The 13,767-nt window shown below is 45.4% G+C and overlaps 1 long non-coding RNA gene across 1 annotated transcript in view; it reads right to left on the bottom strand.

Moving 5' to 3' along the window:
* Window positions 1-1,192: 1,192 nt before the first annotated feature.
* LOC137210952 (uncharacterized) overlaps window positions 1,193-13,767 on the bottom strand; it is a 60,630-nt gene continuing 48,055 nt past the window's right edge. Inside the window, exons 3-4 of the long non-coding RNA XR_010936817.1 lie at window positions 2,813-2,927; window positions 1,193-1,665 (exon numbers count right to left, since the gene is read on the bottom strand). This is a non-coding gene — a long non-coding RNA (uncharacterized lncRNA). The remainder of the gene's footprint in view (window positions 1,666-2,812; window positions 2,928-13,767) is intronic.

Below are 13,767 nucleotides of genomic sequence, written 5' to 3'. Positions count from 1 at the left end.
CAGGTGGGGCCTGCTTGGGTGGGGTTCGAACCAGCCGCCTGTAAAGGACATTCTGAGGCCTGGGGGGAGGCCTGAGTGTGGGCCAGTACTAGCCCCGCACGGGGGTTTTGTTAATTTCGTTAGTGTTTCAATGACACTGTAGGTATGTAAGAGAAAAATGCCTTTATCTTAGCAAGAAGGCGTTTGCATAAAATCATAAGACATCTTGGACGATGCTAAAATGCTCCAGTAACAACTAAAGTGTGTGTGTGTGTGTGTGTGTGTGTGTGTGTGTGTGTGTAAAACAAGATGGCAAAACGTATACGATTGAAACCGGGTGATGGAGTTTCCACGATTCCCCCACTTTTGGGTGAGCTAGAAATTTTCCATAATTAAAAGTTAAAATATATAATGTATGCTACTCTCCCATGGAGTATCGGATCTGAAAAAAGCTTCAAATATAGAACAACACTTCAACTTGCTCCATTCCCCCAGCAACAAACGGTAAATCTGGGGAGGCATGAAGGGGAGGGACCCCTAGGAGAAGGCCATGGCCCGCCTGACTCAGCCCAGGGAGGCACCCGTGTTCTCCCACCCACAGCAACGCCCGTGACTGTACCCGTGGTCATGTTTATTGGCTGGAACTCAGCTCCCTGCCCGCAGCAAAGCAGCAGGACGAAGACGGCCACTCCTGTATTAGCCGCCATGTTCCTCCAGCTGCGGAAGGAGGACGCTCTCCTGAGGTCCCCTCAGATTCTCCTGCGTGGTCTCCAGGACACTGTGGAATGTCCAGGGTGTGTGACATCACGGCAGGAAGCGAGCCTGGTCCTGCCCTGGCTGTATGGGGTGACAGAGAGTTGTGCTCAGGGTCTGTAACTGGGAAGGAGATGGGAGGCTGGCTGGGGCCTTGATCTAGTGGAGATCGCCTCTACTCACACCTGTTTCCTGTTCTGGTTCCTTCTTCAATCCTGGAGATCATTTGGCTATTTCCACAGCTCACCTAGAAGCTTGTTAGAAATGCAGAGCCTGGGACCCAGCTCAGATCTCCTGAATCAGAATCTGCATCTTCACCAGAGCCCTGGAAGATGCATGTGCACAGTGAAATTCTGACCACAGGCCATCTTTTTAAGATGCTACTATGGCTCTTGGGGGCGAGGAAAAAGGTCTCTTCCACCCCCTTGGGTCTGAAAGTTAAACTGACAAAGACAGCATACACATTTATTCAATATATTTTACATGAAATGGAAACCTTCGCAAGGAAATGAAGGTCCGAAGAAACAGTTGGACCTGAGTGTTTTCATGCTGTGTTTGATGAAGAATGGAGAGTCGTGGAGGAATGTGGAAGGTCAAGGGGTGGGAGGTTAAGTGTCATGAACAGGGAGACTCAGCAAGTCCTGTTCGTTGGGATTCTTCTTGGGGTCCATTTGTCTTCAGAGATGAGGATGCTCCTTTCTTCTGGGTATGGGGTGGGCCCTGTTTCAGGGAGGGAGGGTAGAGAGGAGCTCAGAAAAAAAAAGCTTCTGCCTTTTCCTCAAATTCCTCAGCTTAAGCTATGCAAAACGCCATGGTGCCGTTAGCATTTCCCGAGCCCCATCATTCTCCCATCTGGAACTTTCCCAAGAAGACTCATAGTCCAGAATAGATTGTCCCCTGCACGATGACACAGTCCCTCAGCCCTGCGCATGTCTGTGGAAACAAAACAAACCGAGAAAGGCTAACGGTTAGAATAAGCTTTAAATTCGCGTCCAGAGGACAGTCACTGGAGAAGATTCTAGATGTTGGGCTCAAAGCATCTTTAGATGGAGGGAAGGCAGGCAGCCCTGACAGATTTTCCTGGTTTGCAGTGTGAATGTCTCTGATGATGTCATCAGATACTCTGGCGAACTTGAACTGAGTGGCCCACAGAGAAACAGGCATGGAGGTTGTCCACACGTGAGCTGCTGTGGTGAATTCTCTGAAGTTTTTATCAAATGGTCCAGCTTCAGCTGGTGCAGCTTTAGGAAAAGGGCCGTTTTTATTTTAGTGATTCAAGTTTGAGGGATGGGAAAAAATTGGAAGCATTAGTTTGGAAAGTTGTAGCCAGATATCGGAAGAAACGAGAGGAATTTGGGATCCAGTCCAGTTTTTATTTTTTCCAGCTCTGTTGAGATATAACTGACATAGAACGTTGTATAAGTTTAAGGTGTACAGCATAGTGATTTTATCTATGTGTTTAGTCCAGTTTACAGGTAGGTAACAAAACCTTAAAGACAGTAAAGTAATAGAAGTTAATACCCACAGGGGTGTGCTATAGTTTTCCACTGAAACATAATTTTTCTTTCTATAATCACCCCCGTGTCTATCAAAGAAAATCAAAGGAAGGCTAATTTGTTTGCAAGGTAAGACTAGTCTCATTAAAATTGGCCCGATTCCTTGCAGAAATACAGTAAGAAGAGGGATTTTGAGTTTACCTCCCTGGAACTTTTCACAAGGGATCTCCGATTGGACTGTTAAAAGTCTCTTGAGGCTAGCAAGCGAAGCCAAGGGTCACCATCCAGTTTTGCCTGCAATATCTATAATTTGGGTGAATCCTTTCTTCTAGATGTCCTCCAAACCTTCTGAGTTTCCTGGGCCTGCGAGGAAGTGACTCACCTGGTAAAGTTGCTGGAAACCCTGTAAGAAACTCACAAGGCTTGTTTTCCAAGGATCTGTATTGGCTCCATAAAATGAGCCTCAGTCCCTTAGAGCCGTCCGGCTACATCTGATCGCGTGTATAGCTTGCATCAGTCTCAGCGTACTGAAAGTGACGCTCTTGGCTAGAAGTGCCTGGGGCGCTCACCTGAGCCCATATTACCTGTGGCAAGGACCCCACAGATGGTTTCCCGACTGGAACCGATGTTGCAGCTGGACCGGTCCTTGTGGTTCTTATTATGATCGCAAGATGCACTTCAGCAGAATCCATGAAGGAACTTTAAAAAGACAAAGTTTATTGCTCGCAGGTCCTGGTGGGTACATGGCCACACGTGGTCCCCCTAGGACCGCGCAGTGAGGTTGTGGGTAGAAAGGGAGAGAGACTGAGCACATGTGAACCTGGGGCTCTGCCTTTGTTAGGGTCCAAGGGTGGAGTGCTTGGGGTTTCCTGAGTTCACTCTTTCTTGGTGAATTGAAACATAGGAATCAGGACACAGGACGGGAGAAGCAGGTCACTCAAATGGTCAGCTATCCAGGTCATGCGGGACTTTTTAGTAGGGACACTTGATGGGCGGGATGGCCTGGCCCCTTATCTAGTTGTTTAGCTAGTGACTGTGTCATATGGCTGGTAATATGTTTATTTGAGATGAATGTCTTTGAAGTGGATGCCTTGGCAATGAAAATCTCAGTGTCATGCGCTTACATTACAATCAAAAAAGCTTAATGTCAGTCACTTACACTACAGTGTACATTCTCAAATACTACATCCAGTCAGTGCTTTGTAATATAACCAGTAATTCCTACTGTGTCCTGTTACAAGGAGAACAGATTCTTTCTTTCTTAATTTAAAAAATATTTTTTGGTCATGCCAGGCAGCAGGTGGGATCTTAGTTCCCCAACAAGGGATGGAACCCACGGCCCCTGCATTGGAAGCTCAGAGTCTTAACCACTGGACCACCAGGGAAGTCCCAGGAGAACACATTCTTGCTGACCTTATGCAAATAACCAGATTGCCATGAAAATAAGAATACCCATGAAGAGTTTCAAATTCTGGAGAGATCAGGTAGAAAGAAAAGATAAATGATTCAACTCTCTTTACAAAGGTATACTTCATCAAATTGCTGTAAGGTATAGATAGCTTAAGAGACAAGAGGAAAAGGTTTCCTTAAATCTGGAAAAACAAAACATTAAAGAACCTGCAGTTTCAAACAAAAAAAGCCATAAAAATCATAACCACTGTTCATCGATTCATTTAGTCCCACGTAATTGATTCTTGTTCTGCTTGATCTTGGGTTAGCAGTTTTATGAATCTGTCAGATTCTCCATTAGTTCTGAAGATTTTTACCCAGTCCAATGGTATGATCTTAAAGTTATTTAAGCAAAGGTCCCTAGGAGCCTGTACTCCCAGAGTACCTGTCCTTCCCACAAGTCTAAAGGATGGTGCTTTTTTGTTCAAGATGAAGAACTTTGGCCTGTAGTTGATTGCAAGAGCATTTGGGAAAATATCAGAGTCAAAACTAGCGGCCTGTGAATGACAAAAGGCTTAAAATGACCACAGTTAGAGATGTGATGAGAGTTTGCAATTGACAAGGTAATCTGGTTGTTCCTGCGGAGTACAACATGTTAAGATAACTGGAATGACTGATAACATTATATTAGGACATACCATGGAAAGCAAGGATATTGACAAATTTCTAGGAACTTCACACAATTTCTGAAACAAACTTTTATCCGTATAAATATAACCGAAGGAAGACTAAGCATCACTTTTTTTTTTTTTTTTGCAGTACGCAGCCCTCTCACTGTTGTGGCCTCTCCCGTTGCGGAGCACAGGCTCCGGACGCGCAGGCTCAGCGGCCATGGCTCACGGGCCCAGCCGCTCCGCGGCATGTGGGATCTTCCCGGACCAGGACTCGAACCCGTGTCCCCTGCATTGGCAGGAGGATTCTTAACCACTGCGCCACCGGGGAAGCCCAGCGCTAAGGCTTTTTTGTGTGTGTGTTCTTCTTTCAGTCTGAGCCATAGGGACCAATAGAACATTTGTTTTAGGGCGAGCTGTCACTAAAAAATCTTTTTAAATATAAAAGCTTTTCCAATTCCAAGTATGTCCTCTAGCCATTGATAATTTAAGACCTCCAGAGATACCTGTTCCAAAATGGGACTCAAAACCAGCGAGCCTTCTGATGGCTTAATCCTGGACGCAAGAGGTGTCCTCACAGAGGCTGAAGGAGATGCGGGCCCCATGATCCAGGTCCCTCCCAAAGAGCGACCTTCTTTATTTCAGGACAGGCAGTGAGAATGGTGTTTGTGAAATCGCCTGTCTCTGGTCGGCCACAGAAGTGAGAAGGGCCAGCTAGTCTGTGATGCTGGGCCAGCAGCACTGAGATGGTACTTGCAGGGCTGACAAGGGAAGGAGGGAAGAGGCAACAAGGCGACCAGGGCTGAGAACTGAGTTTAGATGAACACCCCTGAGAGCGGGCACCGTCGGACAGAAATTGCTGCTGTGCACCCGGCGTCCTGAGGCCCAGCTGATGGCTCATCTGCTGCAGGGGCAGCCCTGACGGCCTGTGCCCCCCCGCAGGTGGAAAACCAGAGAGAGCGTCCTCTCGCGGGATTCCAGCCGAGCTCTCAATACACTAAACGAGAGGGAAGGAGAAGCTGCTTCTGCTTGTGAATCGCAGCAAAGTCTATCCAAACAGGTGCTGGTGTGGCGAAAACCGTAAACTCGCTGGCCTGTGAGCCTGCTTCCAGGACCTATGTCTGTGTCCTTCCCTATGATTCTCCTTCTTACGACAAACGACACAAAAGACAGAGACTAAGGAAAACGATGGCTCTCCTTGGGAGGGAAAATAGCAATAACAAGAGTGCTGAAACCCGAATTCATAAGACATTACACTCCAAGGACTAATTACCACAGACGTGTTCTCCTTCTGATCCAGATTTGGAAAGGAAAAGACAAAGGGTTGCTCTTGTCACCCACACTCGACCAGACTCTGAGCAGGAATCCGGGATTCTTACTTTGCCAGGTTTTTCAGATGTCCCACGACCTCAGGGACCGCCTACAGAGTGACGGAGAAGTCCCAGCCCATGCCAAAACTGTTGGGGAGGAAAAAACGTTTCCTCAACCCTCTTAGGAAATGTCACTAAGACCTGCAAATTGAACTATCAAAAGACAGACTAACAGGAGGAAAGGTATGCAATTTTTATCAATATTTATGTGCACGGGAGTCCACAGAAAAGGAGCAATACTCAGGGAAGCAGTTAGCCTTGGGGGCTTAGATACCATTTTAACAAAGGAAAGGGCGTTTGGACATCAGGGGATGATAAATCATGGAGAAGCAACTGGGAAATATTGGTACAGGGCGGAATGAATGGAAGATGACGGCTTGTTCGTTTTAAGATGTTTTTGGATGTGGACCATTTTTAAAATCTTTATTGAATGTGTTACAATATTGCTGCTTTTTTATGTTTTGTTTTTTTGGCTGTGAGGCATGTAGGATCTTAGCTCTCCGACAAGAGATCAAACCCACACCCCCTGCATTGGAAGGCAAAGTCGTAACCACTGGACCACCGGGGAGGTCCCTAGATAAGGGTTTTTATGGTGAAGTCTCCAGTATGATTCTCTACCTCCCACGATAAGAGTGCTGTCCTCTTCCTGGTATGGGGGAGAGAGTTACCTTCACAGAGGAAGATTTATGCCCTGACTTTAGGGACTTAAGGAGAGGCCGGAGAGCTCTTCCTGCATCTGCGGATTCTTGATCGTCTTCAGCTCAAAATAATCCTTCTCCGTAAGTGGCATGTTCTGCTACCCTTCAACCACTGGACAGTATGCCTGTAGGTCACCAGATTCATCAATTAAATACAGCTCTCAAAGCACATTTGCAGTTGTTTTCACTTATGAAAATGTCCAGTGGGTCCATAATTTGGCAACAGCCATATAATCAATTGTTTTAAAACAGAAGTGATGCTGGCTATTATAATGTAAACTGTTCTCTAAATGAAAGAATTAAAGGACTGCAGTTGGAGAAGTGCACGAGCAGCGGTTAACACGCTGCTTCTGGCAAAGACGTGTCCCAGCTTACAGACTTCTTCCGGGTGTGTGTTGCGGTGTTTAATCAGGCGCGTGCGTGCGCTCAGGTGCTGGGCCGTCGTCCTATCAGCTGGGACGCTGCCCTGTTAACTGCTGAGCTGTGCACTTTCCACTGTGGTTGTGTCTCTCCGAGCTTCTCTTTCTCCTGCTCTTTCTCTGGTCTCCGCAATCTGTATAATTGTCTTCTTACTTTTGTCCTCAGAAAGCTTTAAACAGAGTTGCTGGGAAAGATGAACTGTGTCAGTCACCAAGTTCTGATGCTTCACGGATTAACTGTAGGGACTGGTTATGTGGATGCTGTAAAGGCAGGAAGGGACCTGGGTCTTGCACGGAGGCCACGTGGGCCGTGGCCAGTGGCCTTTACTACCTGGGGAGGGTCCACGGGAGGCGAGTCCGAGCAGACCAGCCCTGCGACTGCCCAGCCCGAGGCTGCTGGTGGTGCCAGGCGCTGCATTTGGGGACCCCAACCTTGACCTCAATGGGCCAAAATAGCTCTGCATTCCCAGGACCCCTCTACAGGGAATTCTAAGCGTGGGTGAGAAAGGTGAAATGCCCAGGGGAAATGCCACCTCTGCTGAGGAAGCAGCAGGGAGGATTTGCCTGAGTAAGGGGACCCCTGAGAACACCGCTGTATCCATCCATCCATCCATCCATCCATTCGTTCATCTGTTCATTCATTCATCTTCTTTGTCTCCACATGGGCTGCATTATCTGAGAGGATCGTGTTTCAGTGTTGCTGTTAAGGAAATCAGATTGGTTACATATTTCTAATCACAAGACATCAGAGCCTCTGACCCCTCCCTTTTGTTCTCAGCAGCTAATCAGCTAAGAAGCTCAGCTTTGAAACTAGTGGCATAAAATTGCCAAGCAGTTTAAGAAAGCCAAGACTTGCCCAAGTTAGTGCCAGTGTGTTGGCCAAGTTCAATGTGAGGTTTTCAGATTCTGTTTTGAATCGGTCTCTTCCCGTTAACGGAAAAAAAGGCAATAAAAACTGAACAAATTGTTTTTTTCTGCAAAATTGAATATAATACATAGAACACATTTTGAGGCAGCTTCAAAATAAAGGAAAAAAGAAGAAAAGCGTTGGAAGAATTAGGTACTAATTAGCACTAGCGGCACAATCACCAGGGTCAGGTATAAACCTTCTAATATCTGGTCAGAAACATTTCCTATGTTAACCCAATTCTTTCTTGTACATCTTTGTGGCTAAATGAGAAAATCATGCATTTAAAAATCACATCACAGTAATGTGATGACCTGGAGCAGAGAGAGGAAGCTGAGACATGGTCACAAATGAATCTTTTTCAAGTTGAAATCAAACACTTAAAACCAATTTTGAATTTTCTAATTTTTTTTTTTTTTTGCGGTGCGCGGGCCTCTCACCGTTGTGGCCTCTCCCGTTGCAGAGCACAGGCCCCGGATGCGCAGGCTCAGCGGCCACGGCTCACGGGCCCAGCCGCTCTGCGGCATGTGGGATCCTCCTGGACCGGGGCACGAACCCGCGTCCCCTGCATCGGCAGGCGGACTCCCAACCACTGTGCCACCAGGGAAGCCCGAATTTTCTAATTTTTTTATCTAGTAGTTCTTGGAGGTAAATAGGCCAAATAATCCCATTTTAATAGACCTTGTCATTAATGTCTGCTCATAGAAGTAGCTTCATTACATTAGTGGCCTGAAGCGGGAGCGCAGAGTTGTTCTGGAGTCTTCAAGTGGTCCAGAGGGTCGATGCAAAGCTGCTTTGCACAAAGTGAGCTGCAAAAATAATTCTGGCCTTTTAGTTTTGATTTCCTTTCTATTGATTTACGCTCGGTACATCTAATTCCAAATCTTATTGATGGCCAAGTCATTCAGCTGAAGTTTTGTGGTGAAGGAACCATTAAGAAAGTGGAGAGGGAAGGTCATACAATTTCCACCTGGATGAGGAGTCGAGGGATAATTTTATTCTGAGATCAAATTCATGCCGAAAGCTTAGCAGAGCGTTGGTCAATGCCATCGTTTAAGTATAAAGAGACTGAAGTTTTAGGCAGGAGAAGAAAGATGCTGAAAGGGTCCAGATTTTGCTGCCCCCAAATATGCCACTTTGGCATAACAATTATTTCGATTCAAGGCAATTGAGAACCGTCATACACAGGAAAATTTCTCTGCCCTCCCGTTTTCTGCCTAAAAGCAGGGCATAAGTCTCCCTTGGTGAAGGTGGCATAACTCCCCGCCCCATCATGGACCAGGACAGAGGGAAGCAGCCCTGTCACCAGAGACAGAGCCACCGTGAGACGAGTCTGCACAAACAGGTCTTGCTGAAGTAACCCCTGTCTTCCGTTAGTTCCCCATATACCTCCTGGTCACTTTTTCACAATTTATCACTCTTTGTTCAAAAGATATAGAAGCTCCCAATTCTAACCACTTCTGTGATTTTTTTTAACTTCCTTTTTGCAAAGCCCTCGTGCATGTTAACTTAAAAATATTAGTAGAATTTGTATGTCTTTTCTCTGGTTAACCTGTCTTTTGTCAGTTTTGTTTGCCGGCCCCAAGCCCTGAACCTGAGAGAGCTCCTAGAAACACAAACTATCAAAGTGACTCATGGGAAATAGAAAATCTAAATAGACCTATAACAAGTAAAGAGAATAAATCAGTGCTCTAAAAACCTTTCCAGAAAAGAAGAGTCCAGGGCCAGATGGCTTCACTGGCGGATGTGACCAGAGTGGGGCCGGGGCCATGTCTGCCCCTGTCTGCCTGGCGGGGCTCCTGGACCTGCTTTCTCTGGCCCGCCGTCCACTCCTCCTCAGTAACTTCCCTGCGTGCAGCCCCTGTCGGTCTTTGTTGGCGGCTCTGCAGAGCTCACTTCCTGTGTAACGTGGCTTCATCCTGTGGTCCTTCCAGGAAGCTCTTTGAAACGCCCATGTTTACCTGGTTCCCCGGAGGCTTTTCTCTTCCCCTCCTGCTGCAGAGCGACTCTCAGTGTCCCACCGTGGCTGCCTCTGGGTTTGACTGACTTGCAGCCCAAGGATGAGTTTTCAGTCCTTTTATCTGAAAGAAAACTTCCAGGTGGCCTCTGAGCTTTGCTCTTTCTGTGGCGTCATTAAAACTGCCTCTGCGTCCACCAGTTGGAATTTTACTTTTAATTGTTAAAAAGATATGATCCTTTAGTCCAGTGGTGCGGGGACTGGCACGCAGCTTTTATTTTATCTCGTATTAGGTTGAAATGCAAAGGCAGGCAAGAAGAGACCCCTGTAAGAACTCACAGATGTCCTGAACCATTAGTGTAGAAAGTGCTTGCAATGTTTGGGAAGAGGTTTCCAGATAGTTTTGGTAGGAAAAGCAATATTATATAACAAAGCTGTATTTTCTATCATTTGTTATTAAATACCCAGAGAAACCATATCCTAAGGCTTCTTCTAACAGGGCTTTTAGCCCCACAAACTGACGGAGGTAAACAAGTCTGCATCCTGTGGGTGAGAACAGGTGCGCTCAGTGTTAAGTGGATGGGAGGGTGGAGAGGTTTTTGGTTCAACTAGCAAGAGCTATAAAGGATCTGAGCTTCACACAGGGGCAAAGAGAAGGGCACAGTTAGGATAAGCATGCCTGCTTTCCAATTAGAAAATTCTCACTTGCTTCAAATGTTAGCTGAAATGCTCTGCTGAGGCTCCCAAACCTGCATCCTCGGATCGGAAGGTCGGGGCACTAACTAGAGAGAATGCAGGGGCTGCTTTTTGGACTATCTCTCTGGACGCCTTCAGCCCTCTCCTTACTTTGTTCCGCTTACACTTTTGCTGGGAATTACTGGATTTAAAGGTTGACTGTGTACCTGTCTTACGCTTCGGCACTTTGACGCCCGCCCCTGAAAGCTGTCGTCTGCCAGGCTGCCTGGTCGGCTCCAGGGCCTTCCCCTGGTCCAGAGCCTCCGGCTTCTCTCCGCGTGGCCAGAGGCGGGTCTCTTGGTGGCGGCCTGCCTGTTGACCCGTTGAAGTTGGGGTCCTTTGTGGTCTGAATGAATGGATCTGGTCTTAGAAGATAAGTTGCTTGCTGAGGAAATTACCCTCTTTATTTCTGTTCTTAGCAGGAAGACCTTGGCGTTCGTCCAGCACTTCATGAGAAATCATGGTTCAATTATGCTTTATTTTTCCCTCACTTCTTTCTGTGTTTGACATAGTGGTGAAAATTAAAGAACCTTGAGTGGAAAGTGCATCAGTAAAATAAAAGCATATTGCAATTATATTCTGACCTTGATTCTTTTCCTCCGTAGCTATATTTTTCGCAAGATTAATTATATCCTAAAGTGTGCCCAGGTCTCTCGGTGTTTGCTTCTAGATGTTTGCCAGTGGGGTGATTGAGGGCTGCTTTGCCCTCGGATGAAGTGATGCTTTCATAACTTCTAAAGGTGACTGAATGCCTGAGACTTTTTATATTAAAAAATTAAATTTTCTTGTTCATACTGATAAAAATCTGGCTGCATTCCCATTATCAGGATAAATTAGTGTGTTGTCGGTAGAAACCAGATCTCCTGTTTAAATGAGGAGCAGATAAAAACTATACATTCAATTCATCTACTCTGTTCAGTGAAGATGACAGAATGATGAGGCTTAGTGTGGTGGTGAGGTAACCTTTTAGATCATTCATGTTGCACTATAAAATGTTTGGTTTCTATCAGAAATGTTTTCATTTAATACTAAAGGGATGATAACCTCATTCCAGTATTTTTTTTATTCCTCAAAGCAGTCATTAGTTATATGTTTAAAAATTAAAAACGAATGTACACCCAGTAGTTACAATTTTTAAAAAGAACATCAGCTAATAATTTAATAATTTTAATTGCTCTCTAAGATTAGATACATTAATTGAAAGTAAATGTAAAAATCTTTTCCCTGTGGTCATAAAAGTTTTGACGTTTATCCATATGCCCACTGATAAAGTAGGTTGATGGTACATAGTTGATAACATCCAGTTCTTACTTAAAAGATCGAATGTAAGAACTGGACATCATTAGTTTTGGCTGAACACACATAGCACCTGCCACTGTGCACGTACACACACACACACAAACACACACACATGTGCACAGACACACACACCTTCAGAACATTTCTGGATGAATTGACCCATCTAAAGTGGCTTCTCCCCACTCTCTCTGTGTACTTTCCACCTGATTTACTAAAGCATATCCCTGGGTAGTGCTAAGTGCATCCTTTGTTTATGTGTGGGTCTCTCTCCCCTCTCAACAGAAGCTTCACAGGACAGGGACTGTTCCTGAGTTGCTCACCTCTGTATGCCACCGAGGACACAGAACAATGTCAGCATGAAGTACGTCATTTGGGGAGTGAAGGAAGAGTGACTTTCCTGTTTGCAATCAGGTCCTTTCTCTGAACCTCCGCGATATTTAGCTTTCACAGTGCCCATCACCTCGTCTTATTGCCACGATTCATGTGTCCACTGCATCTCCTGGGGCTCCTGGGAGTGGGTACCGTGTTAGATAGATTTGTTGCTCTTCCGGCCCCCAACTCAGGCCCTTCACCATGGAAGGTGCTTAAACATTACTGACAGGAAGAGTTCCCCTACCCAAGTCCTGTTTCCTACGGACTGTTTTAGGGCAGGCTAATGTGTGAAGATGTTCAGATGTAGGCTTGTGTGGCTGTATGCTTGGTTAGAGCCAGGAGCCTGTGGCCTCATGGGAGGGTTCATTCACGAGATCCGTACACATTTTAGTAGAATCAGTCCTGACACGCCCAGTGTGTGTCCCAGGAGTGATGGTGAGTGAGAGCTAGCCTGCTGCATTGCCCTAAACATCTGCCCCATTGTCCCAAATGGGGAGGCCACCTCATATTCACCTCGACTTCTCAGGCTAAGTTCTCTGTGTCTCTGGAACTCAGATCATTTTAGGCCAAAGGGAAAAGATGAAAGAGGCAGAGTTTCTCTCTCTCCCTTTACTTGCAAGGTGTTTCTATTTCAATGGTGGTGTCGTGGGGATACGACCTTAAGCATTGTCTTTCCTTCGGATTTACATCAACTAAGAGGAGAGAGTGACTCTGTACGGCCCGGCCCTGGGGGAAGTGATAGGGCAGGCTGGGCCTTCCTGCATCCTTCAGCTCACCCTGTGAATCGTCTCCCTGCTGAGCAGGTGTCTAGGGAATTCCGTGGTTGTACAGCAAAACTAATTTTGATAAATTTGAAAAGCATCTTATGTCGCAGGTTGTTTTCTAGGAGGGATGTGGTGAAGACAGCGGTTTCATTAGAACGTGAATAAAGTCCTGTGTGATGTGCTGTGTAGTTCAGTGTGGTGTTTTTTATGGTTCTGTGTTAACTCCCTAGATTTCAGTAGTAATTTTAAATGTAGGGTAATCATAATACTGATTTCTGTACCAACCAGTAATTTTATGTTAACTTGGGTTGTTTTTTTTTTTTAATCTCACATCATGGAGACAGTATTAGATAGTTTCAGAGAATTGACCATGAGACCAAGAAAATGAAAGGCTATTTTTTGAGTCATGTTTTAAGGAAACTTGAAAGAAAACAAGTAGACTACTAGATCCATTTGGAGCAAGTGTCCTGTGACTTCTAAGGTCATAGAGTTGGTCTCAGCTTGGAGAGGTTGACGTGCTGAAGGTGACTTAGATGTGCACAGGGCCAGTCTGCTGAAGATCAGAAAATGGTACCTAAATTTTGGATTCAGTTGCAGCTAACAAAATTGTTAAAGAAAGGCCTGGGTTGATGGACCCGGAATGCAACACTTAGTCCACTGGTACTCTAAAGTTAAGATGTAAGACTCCATTTTCTAAACATTTTTAATCCATGTAATCATTGTTTTGATCAAAGTGTCTTTATAATTGAGCCTTACTTTAAAACATTTGTTTTCTTAAATATTTACCCTTGGGAATAGATTTCTATGAAAGAAAATAACTCTCTTTTTCTTGGCTGCCCTTGTCTTGTTCATTTCAATTGTGGGAAAATCATGTTAATTAAAAGAAAATTGATACCATGGTTCTCTGGCACTATGAGTTACTATGTTTGACTTACTTGATTTAAAATAACTTTTTCCC

The sequence above is a fragment of the Pseudorca crassidens genome, chromosome 18, assembly GCF_039906515.1.
Source record: "Pseudorca crassidens isolate mPseCra1 chromosome 18, mPseCra1.hap1, whole genome shotgun sequence".
Taxonomy (NCBI): Eukaryota; Metazoa; Chordata; class Mammalia; order Artiodactyla; family Delphinidae; genus Pseudorca; species Pseudorca crassidens.
The sequence above is the reverse complement of the archived record's forward strand: the minus strand, read 5'-3'. Positions and strand labels throughout refer to the sequence as shown.